Source organism: Megalobrama amblycephala, linkage group LG8 (assembly GCF_018812025.1).
Source record: "Megalobrama amblycephala isolate DHTTF-2021 linkage group LG8, ASM1881202v1, whole genome shotgun sequence".
NCBI lineage: Eukaryota > Metazoa > Chordata > Actinopteri > Cypriniformes > Xenocyprididae > Megalobrama > Megalobrama amblycephala.
This window is the reverse complement of record NC_063051.1, coordinates 25920843-25931810: the sequence shown is the minus strand read 5'-3', so window position 1 is coordinate 25931810 and position 10968 is coordinate 25920843.

The window sequence follows — 10968 nt, the reverse complement described above, 5'->3', positions numbered from 1 at the left end:
ACATCAGAGAAGGAATGTCATTCCAGAAGGCAAGCCATCTTCATATTTTGAGCAAGATTAACTTAACAGCTCAGACACACCAAGCCTAGATCAAGAACTAGTGGAAATAAGCAAACATGGTTTACGTTTACATTTACGTTTACGTTCCTGATCCTGCATGATCACACTGAATTCATGTAAGAATTTGCCTCTTTCATGAAACTGTGCTTGCAGCATAACTATTTCCTCTGTAAATCATTCATAAAAATTTTTCTTATGTAAGTTATCACACAGAACAATTGTTTTACATAGTATTTATACAGAAACTTAAATTATTTTATTGCACTGAATATTAGTGGGCCATCACTCATAAATTAGTTCATATGTAAATTGTTGCAGTAAATTGAATACGACAATTTATGTCAGAATGATTTTAAACAAGCAGAACTAATTTCTCTGTAAATTATTCCTCACAAAAGCATTTTTGCATAATTGATCTTATCCAAAGATTGATTTCTAAACATTTTACTGTATACAGAAATGTTTGTAAATTGTTACATTGTGTTGTTTTCATAAGAACATAATTTCTTTATACATTTTTAAATCCATTCTTATGTAAATTGATGTGTTAAACCATAATGTGTTTGGACACAAGCTGAACACATTTCTGTGTAAATCATTCATAAATCCATTTACAGGCATATAGTTTTAAAAATGATTTGCACAGAAATCTGCTCTGGTCGTGTTTCACAATTGAAGCCCAACATGAATTTGATTTGTATATCAATCTGCTCTTTAACCTTTGAATTCCATAATGAATCATTGTATCTGTGATCATCAGTAAATTGCATTTAGCACTTTATTTTGTCTGTTGTAAGCGTGAAAAGAAAAGACGATTTTGTGTTTTGTGACGGGGTGAGGAGCAAATGGGACTTCTGTACCACAGCCAGCAGCAGATTAGGAGGTGTGAGTGGCCTGTCTCAGCAAGCCTGATGAAAGCACATCTGAACGCACCTGTTCATTAATCAGCGTGCCGCCACAGATGGCGTACGCTGACAGAGAAAGCAACGAGCTATCAACCGTTCTGTGCTAATTAATCCTCCAAGTCTTTGAATAATAGCAAAAAGCATAAATTAACCTGCATTAAAATAAAAATAAACTCAAAGAAATTGTTTGTCATCAGCATTGTTTATTTTCTCATTGCTTATCAATTAGTAGCTGGGAATAATTGGCATTAAAAAAAACTTTTTAAAGTTTAATGTTTTTTGAATCTTCTAGCTAACTTTGTAGACAGTGACTGCTTTGCTGCCTTTGTTGTCTTTTTTTTTTCCCTTCATTTTTGTTTTTCCTGGCTGTTTGTTGTTTAATGAGATCACATTTTATCAGTGTGTGGTTCACGTCAAAATGAAACAGGGAGATAAGAAGGACCGACTGTGCCAGTCTGCATTTCTGTCAGCCAAACAAAAATCAAGAAAAAAAAAAAAAAAAAAAGCCAACCTCACACATCATTAAAGCAATGCAATGAATACATATTTTAATATTTTCTGAAAGAAATGTGAGTGGTGCTTGCCTGTGCAAAAAAATAAAATAAATAAATCAAAAATCAATCAATCATGATGCTATGGGGGTTGCCATGGTGTTGCTATGCAGTTGCTATACTCAGAGTAGTTTTTTAGAATGTTGCTATGCAGTTGCTAGGGTGTTCTGTTTGATTGCAGATTTTCAAGTCAAATGATTTTACCCACAAGTCTCTGAATATGTTAAAATTTTAACTACAACAAAGTAAGGAACATAACATTTTTAAGTTATAGTTTGTGTTTTATAAGTTTAACAAAAAATCATTTCTTAAACTGTTCTTTCTTACAAATAAATTGTCAATTGAACAATTTATTAAAATATTTGCCTCATTCATGAGCAGAACAGATTTCTCTGTAAATTATTAGTATATTATTCGTATGTAAATTGTCATATGCAAGAATTGTTTTATGAATGATTTATACAGAAATGTATCCAAATTGTTCTAAAAACATTTGTAAAAATGTTTTTACGTAAATTATCACATAAGAGATTTGGGTAACAATTTACAATAATAGTCCATCATTAATAGGTAACTATAAAAGAAGTAATGCAGGACAAATGAGAGGTACTACATTAAAACTTCAGCTACTGCTATTAACTAATATAGTAACAAAATTAAGTAAGTAATGGCAAATTTAAAGGGGTGGTTGATTATGATTTCAGTTTTTTAACTTTAGTGTGTAATTTTGCTGTTTGAGCATAAACAACATCTGCAAAGTTACGACGTTCAAAGTTCACTGTAGGACTGCACGATTATGACAAAAATCTTAATTTGTCGATTATTCCCTTGAAATTGTAATTTTTTTTATTGATTATTAATTACGATTATCACAATTTAAACTGAATGATGTATTAAATAGCTTTATACCATTGTTTGAAGCAACTGCATGCCATATTTTTGTATAAAAATAAAAAACAAGCTGAAATCTCTTCCTGAATTTTTAAATTATTTTTCTATAGCATTAAGCACCAGTGTGGTTATTTCCCCGAGAAATAATGTTCAACTGGGCCTGAAGTTACGTAAACTGCGCTTGTTGTTGTTACTTTTATTTTGACGGCGCTGAGAACAGTTCAAACAGAGCCTGAGCACACAGTGCTCGCATTCTCCGTCTTCATTAGCAGAAATATATAATCATGTTTCGCTTGGTCTGCTCAAAATTACGCTTGATTTTCTTCTTAGCGTAAAGTTGAGAGGTCCTATCAATTTTTTTCATGTTTGTAGAGTTACTTAGTTCGTGGAGTAAATATATAGGCCGTGTACATGGCTTTTTTTAAAAATGGCTAGTGCTATTTCGCGTGCATTCGACATATCGGCATACGCCTACGTCACTGGTAGCTCCTTTTGTGCTAGCTAGTTGACCTTTTACATTCTGAAGTAGTCGTGATTTGCCTCGCAACGTAACATGCTCTAAACACACCTCTTAAACATGCAGAATTTGAACAATTACGAAATAGTGGGTAATTGTGATTAATTGTGCAGCCCTAGTTCAATGCAAAGGGAGATATTTTCTTTTACAGAAATCGCTGTTTAAGGACTACAACAAATGGCTGGTGGGGACTACAACGAGCTTCTTCCAGGGTTAGTGACATCACAAACCCTAAAATTGACATAAACTCTGCGCCCGAGAACACACAACAAAGGGGATGAGGCCATGTTGGGCTGCTTTAGAGAAGAATTGGGAAGAATTGTTGTAGAGTGCTGTTACCATGCTGTCATTTTACGTCAGACTGCTTCACATATGAGGGTCAATTCAATGCTGGATTTGCACAAAAGATTAACATGACGGCACATGCTAGTAGATGAGCTGAATCAACTCCACAGCAACTACATAAATTTATCCACTAACCATTCAGAAACATCCAGTTGCATTCTAAAAGTTGTAACGTATTCCTGAATCTCTCCACCAGTGTCCGACTCTGGTTTGAACAATGTAAGGCTGAACACTGTTACTGACAATCATCATTTTGGCTGTGTGAGATTCCACTCTCTTCTGGAAAGTGAGCAGCAGCTCATTTGCATTTAAAGGGACACATAAAAACACAGTGTTTTTGCTCACACCCAAATAGGGGCAAATTTGACAAGCTATAATAAATGACCTGTGGGGAATTTTGAGCTGAAACTTCACAGACACATTCTGGGGACACCAGAGACTTGTATTGCATCTTGTAAAAGGGGCATTATAGGTCCCCTTTAAGACTGAGGTAGTAAGAGATTAAAGGGGTCATGACATGAGAAATCAAATTTGCCTTGATCTTTTGACATGTCTTTGTACCATTAAAACATCCGACAATTTCATATCTTAAAATGTCCTTAAAAATTGTCCTTTTATTTATTTTTTTTACTCTGAACAGGGTCATAAAATGCTTTACTAATTGGTCAAGTGTTACCTATTCAGTAATCACTCTTCAAGAACTACTAGTAATCTGGGCCATGGAATTTTTTAATTTTATGTTAGAGTGGGCCATAATTCATAAATTGTTTGCCTAAACTGTTGAACTGAATGTGACAATTTGTGCCTAAATATTTGCACAATGATGGACAATTTCACATCTCCTTCATGTTTATAGCACAAGTGGTTTGTTCAGATCACCACTAATGATCCATTACTCTGAATTCGACGTTATTGTGAACTTTTTCAAGTATAGGGTTAGATGAAATAGCCCCAACATGCTTTTATAACATCTGGTGTAAGAGTGTGTGAGCAGTCTCCAGGCTCTAGGCTGTCTTCTCATTGAACCATCCGTCCAGCCTGGGCATCTTTGAAAGCATATTTCACATCCTCCAGTGCCCTTCTCTATGGGTTTATTTGTCTATTACATGGCACATTAATACCACTGGTGGGAGAAAAAGAGCTTGTGCAGAATTCAAACAGCATTTCATCTAAGCCTGTACCTTGCGCTTCAGTGCCGACAAACACGATATAATACCATTTAATCAAAGCCATTGGGAGGATGCCCGGGAGAGTGGAATTTGCCTATAACTGCCAAAGCACAGCGCAGATGCCACAAATAAATCCCACTGTAGGTATGGATTTGTCAGGGATAGTTGTAATCTATGACTTTATGATAGCGGCCGGCATGGCCACTGTGGTTCGGTGAGATTTCAGCCGTGGCCTTGTGGATGCTTTGGTCATCAGAAGCAGGCATTTGTAATTATTTAATGGCTCAGAGTTCAGTTCCTTGTTTATTTGGCTGTGCGGGTAATGGTGTGTGTGCCCTGGCTTAACTCTCCCAGAGCAAACAAGCAGGCTTCCACTTTCATTGACCAGACGCTGGACACACAATCTGTTGCGCTCGTGCTCATCCTAATCCGTAATATCAGCTGAGCAAATATCGTTACCTTTCCATTCCAAGGGAATTAGTTTGTTTTGAGCCCTAAAACCCAAAACAAACGATCAGAGCCCAAATTAGAAGAATCTCCACTCTGATGGATTTATCACACAAGAGCTCTAGCTAACTTACACACAAATTTTCCTCATATTGCTTGTTACGGTTGCCGTTAATCTGCTGAATAAATATGCATTAAGACACTTTCCCACCAAGGACGATAACTATAAAGTTTTAATAATCATTCTAATTCTGTGAGAACAGGGAAGTCCACACCAAAAAAATAACCAGGGCTTGATTTGATATCCTTCTTGTTGAAAAAAAAAGACAAAAATATCATCCCCTCTGTAAAGCCACCATCCCCCTTACTATCCCCTTTAGATTAACAGTCTTATTTATTATATAAAACAGTGATTGACCAATCAGAACTCAGAATTGTAAAGCGCTGAGCACAGTGACGCCAGAGCTCTGATTCAAGCAAGCTTTCATCATTTTTCGCGCTTGTTCAAAAGGATCAGGAGAACGGAACGGTCAAGCCTATGTTCATAATAAAAATATCTGTTTAAATGTCCGACGTATTATCTTGTCCTTTTAACATTTACAGGGGTTTTTAAGTGACTAACAGTGCCAGTCAAAGCATTTGTCAGTTGCGTCTTGTTCCGTTTTCAAAACAATTCAGTCTTTTTAATAAAAAAGTCTTCGCTACTGACTGATACACTTATCTAATGGCATGAAAATGTAACTTCTGTTGCTGTTCACGGTCAGGGACTATTTTTTCTGGCGGAAGAAAGGCTTATAGAAAAAGTTTACTTCATGAAAGTTGCATTGATACATATTTCTGGCTTTAATATTTGTATTGTGTGGTAACCATTTTATATAAGTAATAAGGTACTCGAGGCTAGTGCTGTATTGTGAATAAGTCACGGCTGAAGGGCAACCCCTTCAGCCATGACTTATTCACGATACAGCACAGCCTCTCGTACTTATTGCTTACTTAAAAAGAAGAGAACAGAAGGTATGATATTACTTTGATTAGTGTTTTAAAAACATTCCCCTGACACATTAGAACGAATAACTGTGTTCTATTAGTTTGGCACAATAAGGTGTGCGATCAATTACTCTTGCCTGCTTGATCAACTTTAGCGAGTTTTGTGATTTTTCATCTACCTCTTTTCAGGTATTAATTCTAATGATAAAATGTTATAATGTTATAATGATATAAGAGTGTGCAGATGTTATAATGATAACAATTTGCGTTTTGTTGAAGATGTTTAAAAGTGTAATGGTTCAGAGATGCACAAGCTCAGACCTCCATTTTGAGTATTGATGGCGCAAGGTCACATGTAGAGAATGTTTAACATTTGCATATTTTTTATTTAATGTTAAATTCTGTTAATTTAGTGTTGATTTGTTGATTTGCTGGAAAAAAAAAAGTGAATAGCCTATTGAGAAATGTGACAAATGAATAACAGAGAATTTAAGACATTGATGTATTTTCAGATAAAATAGTTTTTTAAGGAATATTTGCATTATTTAGAATTGTTTGTATCAGATATTTCTAAAATGCTATATTTGATGTATTATATATGTATATGTATATATATATATATGTATTTATAAATAACTAAAGATTGTATATAATTAACAGCTTATGTTACCAATTATTAAATATGTGTGAAATGAAGAGAGAATGCCATTGATGCTGTAGTTTATTGTCAATTGTTATGGAAACATTCCACAAAGTTCGCAGTGGGGAAACTTCAGCAAGTGTTGTGATTTTCTTCTTCATCTCCCTCTTTTCAGAGGTACAACAAATACAAAAGTCAGCGATAATGATACTTTTATTGCCACTTCAGATCGATTTTTTTTTTTTCCAGGTAATGATACACTGACAGCCAGTCAGAATTCACACAACTTTAATGAGCTTGAGCATTTAAAACACCATAACTACAGCACTCATTTATAATAAACAGCATGCCATCATCCGTTGGTGTGGATGCTAATATAGTTATTGTTCTTGGTGTGAATGGGCCTTTATACTCCTCAACTTTGAACAATACTGCTTGTTAGACATGTCACAGACCTGTCAATCACTTTGATTAGAGCATAAATAAGAGCAGACGTGCAGCAGTTTTCATGTGGCGTGCTGACTTACCTTCCTTTGATTACTAATACATAGTGCTGCTGAGGCTGGTGCTCTGGGTTATACAAAGTAGGAACAACCTGTACCTTTTCTGCTTTACAAGCAAGTCTGCTTCCCTCTCCCCTCGATTTTTCCTGGTGCTATCCAATCTTATAAGTGTAGAGAGATTGTACCTCTTCCTTACCTAATTACACAACACTGCATCTGTAATGACACACGGCTCCCAGAAGAACGCTGCCAGTATCAGAATGACAGCAGACATCCACAGCAACAGAGCCGCCGTTTGGCTCCCTTATCTTATAGTGCAGTCTGCCCCCCATAGCCCGCGGCGCTAGCCAAGTGTACACTCGCAGTAATGAAGAGCAGGGAAAGTAGAGCCTGGTGTCACTGGAATCTTTCCTTTGGGAAATCTCACCTCCGAGTCTGAGCTGTAACTCTCCCGACCTGATATACTGCCACAGAGTCTGGCTCTCATGATAAATTAACCAATAGTAAAATGAAGGCAGCTGAAGGGAGAGAGACTGAGAGAGGGACTGTGGGAATTAGAGGTGGCTGGTGAGAAAGGGAAGTGAGAAGAATTAGCAGGGGAGGTGTGTCCATGTGCGTTCCAGTCTGAGAGGTGCTGCCGTGAGCTTTTATGGGCGTTTGTGTTAGGACAGTCAAGTCATGCTTTCACACGGCTGTCAATCAGGTTCTGATAGGTTTCACCTCCCAGTCTCCTAGAGGGTCTGAATCAGTCTGTCTTGGTCCCCCAGACGCAGCCGGCCTCCCTTTGCATTGCCTTTAAGACTGGCTTCTAGTGAAAGATGAATGGACCGTAAAGACACCTTATTAGAGACGAATGGAAAGGATTCCCACAAGGTATCCTATTGACCGTATAATGTCCTCATGCAAAACTATTACAGTATGTGGGGCTTGTTGGGGAAGTTGTCACAAGGGCTTTACCGCCGTAAGGTTTTGAGTGAAAAATCTAATTACACAAGTTTGTGTTTTCTCAAGTAGCAGTTCTGTAATTTGGTTTCAAACACCAAACTTCTATATAGAAATTGACTGTTTTCATCTTAGTGTTATTTATATACTATTATATTATACATTAATATTTTAATTAGCTTTTATTTTAATATTTTCAGTTTTCTTTTTAATTTTAGTTTTAGTTCTAGTAATTTTGTGTTTTTTATTTTTATTATTATTTTTTTTTTATATTTCTCATTCATTTTTAATACTTCAACTTCAGCTTATTTAATTTACTTTCAAGGCAACATATCTAATTTTCTATCTATCTAAGGTTTTTAAGTTTAAGTATATAATATCAGTTTAAGTAATATTTTATTTTACTTTATTTGAGCTTTATTTCAATTCAAAATCTTTTTTTTTTTTTTCTTTTACAATACCAAAGCCTAGTTTTAGTTAACAGTAACAACATTGGTCCCACTTACAGTTTTTAGTCCTTTTAGGAAGTCCTTTTAAATGAATTTGCAACAAATTGTCCACTTTAATGTAATCCATACATTGTAGTTTTAAGTTATTTACATGTAGACAAGCTGAGTTCTTCCCACTAAATAAAACATGTGATGTTTTGGTTGTTAGAGATTCTTTTTGAATGGGTCTTCAAAGTAAACAAATTGTACTAACTCGCTACCATGCACTCATAAGTCCCTCCTTAGTGAGGGACTGTGAGTGGCTGCTTTTCTACTTTCAAATACTGAAAGAGCATTTCATTGATTCGATGAGTTTTCTCAATAAACACAAGCTTCTGAACTGTCACAGAAGTTTGAAGAGCTTTGTGTGAACATGAGCTTATTGTGAAATATTATTACAATTTAAAAACTAACCATTACTTCAGTCTTCAGTTTTACAACATTCTGCAGAAACCATTCTAATGAGTCACTGAGACGAAAAATTCCCTTGCTTTTTTTTTTTTTTTTTTTAAACCTACTTAATCCAGCCTAAGCTTGTTTGCTGGTATTCCATCCTGATCAGATTGGTCTGGTTTCCTGGTTTTAGAAGAGCATTTGTCAGCTGGTCAGTCTGGGAGCCAAGCAAAACCATCTTAAATAAAAGTTAATCTACCCTATATAAACCTACAGATGTGTATTTAAAATGTTAGTTGTGTGCAGTGTAGTCTCCTGAACATGTGTACTCAACCGCATATATGCCATAGACTTGTAATGTATTCATAAACGACACCTTTTAAAGACTGAAGTCATTAATTTTATAGGCCACTTAAATAAGGGTAATCAAATTGGGAGGCTTGTAGTAAAAGCTTCTTCGCTTATCTCATCTTCCCCCGTTCCTGCTGAGAACAGAGAAATTCATTTTTTAAATATTTTTAATCAGCAGAACGCAGCGTCTACGTGCACACAGTCAGATACATAATAGTGGGAAAAGCAGGGCCTTTTAAAGTCATCCGAATGTGTCTATTTTGACGCTAACAGCCACAGATCCGCTCAAGTCACGTTTTCACCTACAGAATGGTGCAGGTCTAAGTATTGCAGACAGACCTTTACCTTCACAACTCATTTAGATGGAGTTGAGAATGCCATCCATGCTTGGAATCGACAATAGCATTATCTGTACGACAGCGTTTGTCCAGTGCACACGCACACACTCGTGCACTCACTCACCTCATCCACACACTCTTTATCAACCACTCAAGGGAAATTTATCCTCCTCTACAGTCTCCTCATCTGCCAGAAGCCTTTTCCTCCTGATGAATCAATTAATAAGTAACGACTTTTCTACAAACTTCTGTGACAGCCGTATTAACATTGCTGAGCAATGTCTGTGGGACTGAAATTTCTGACAAAGTGCGATTCCACAACGTCTCCGGGTCCAATCTGTCTCAACGGCCCACGGCTGGTGTGCGGATAAAACTCTGTCGTTAAAACCCAAGAGAGAAGGGAAACAATACTACAGCCTACTTTAAACAAGAAAAGAACAAATACACTCCATTGTGACATGCCTGCTAATTCCCCTAAGCCCTGCCTGCATCGCTCATAATGAAAACAAGGCACCCGGTCAAGGCAACAACAGAGAATATATCTTTTCTCCTCCCCTTGATATGATTGCTAGTTTAGGAGAGCCAAGGCCGCATATTCGTCAGGCGTGCTGACTTCTATTATGCTGGAACAACTGTAGCATAGCCGATTCCTCTGCACTGAATTGCTACGGTCCAAAAAACAGATCGGTAGTGGTGCAGTCCTTATGTGCACATAAAAAAAGCAAGGAGCTTATGCGCTCTGTTATTTAATAGGTACCATTAGAAACAACGCCATCTCGCAGCCCACTGCTGCTCACTCATTTTCCTTATAATTATCCAATTTTGGAAATCAGCAGGTGTTCCCCGCACAGAATTTATTGAAGACACCTCTCTGGGTATGATTTGTGAAAGGCAGACGTGTGGAGGGCGGGGAGGGGTGTGTGTCTGTGTGGTGCTCATCCATGTCTGACGGGTGGAGGCAGAGAGAGCTGACGCATCTCTGAGTCATCAGAGAATATCTGAAATCAAAAGTCAGATGTCAATAATTATAATACAAAAGGGGAATTTCTGAAGAATATCCCTGGCATCTTTTCAATGCAAAGGTAAATGGGGGCACTAGGGCTGTCAAACTCCAAAAACTAAAAAGAGCATACAAGTATCAAAAGGTGATCCACATGCACTATATTCAATGTCTTGTGAAGCCATGTGATTGCTTTGTGTGAGGCTGAACAAAAGTTTAGTTTAATTGTTAAAGGTGCCCTAGAATTAAAAATTGAATTTTCCTCGGCATAGTTAAATAACAAGAGTTCAGTAAATGGAAATGACATACAGTGAGTCTCAAACACCAGTGTTTCCTCCTTCTTATATAAATCTCATTTGTTTAAAAGACCTCCGAAGAACAGGCGAATCTCAACATAACACCGACTGTTAAGTAACAGTCGGGGTGTACGCCCCCAATATT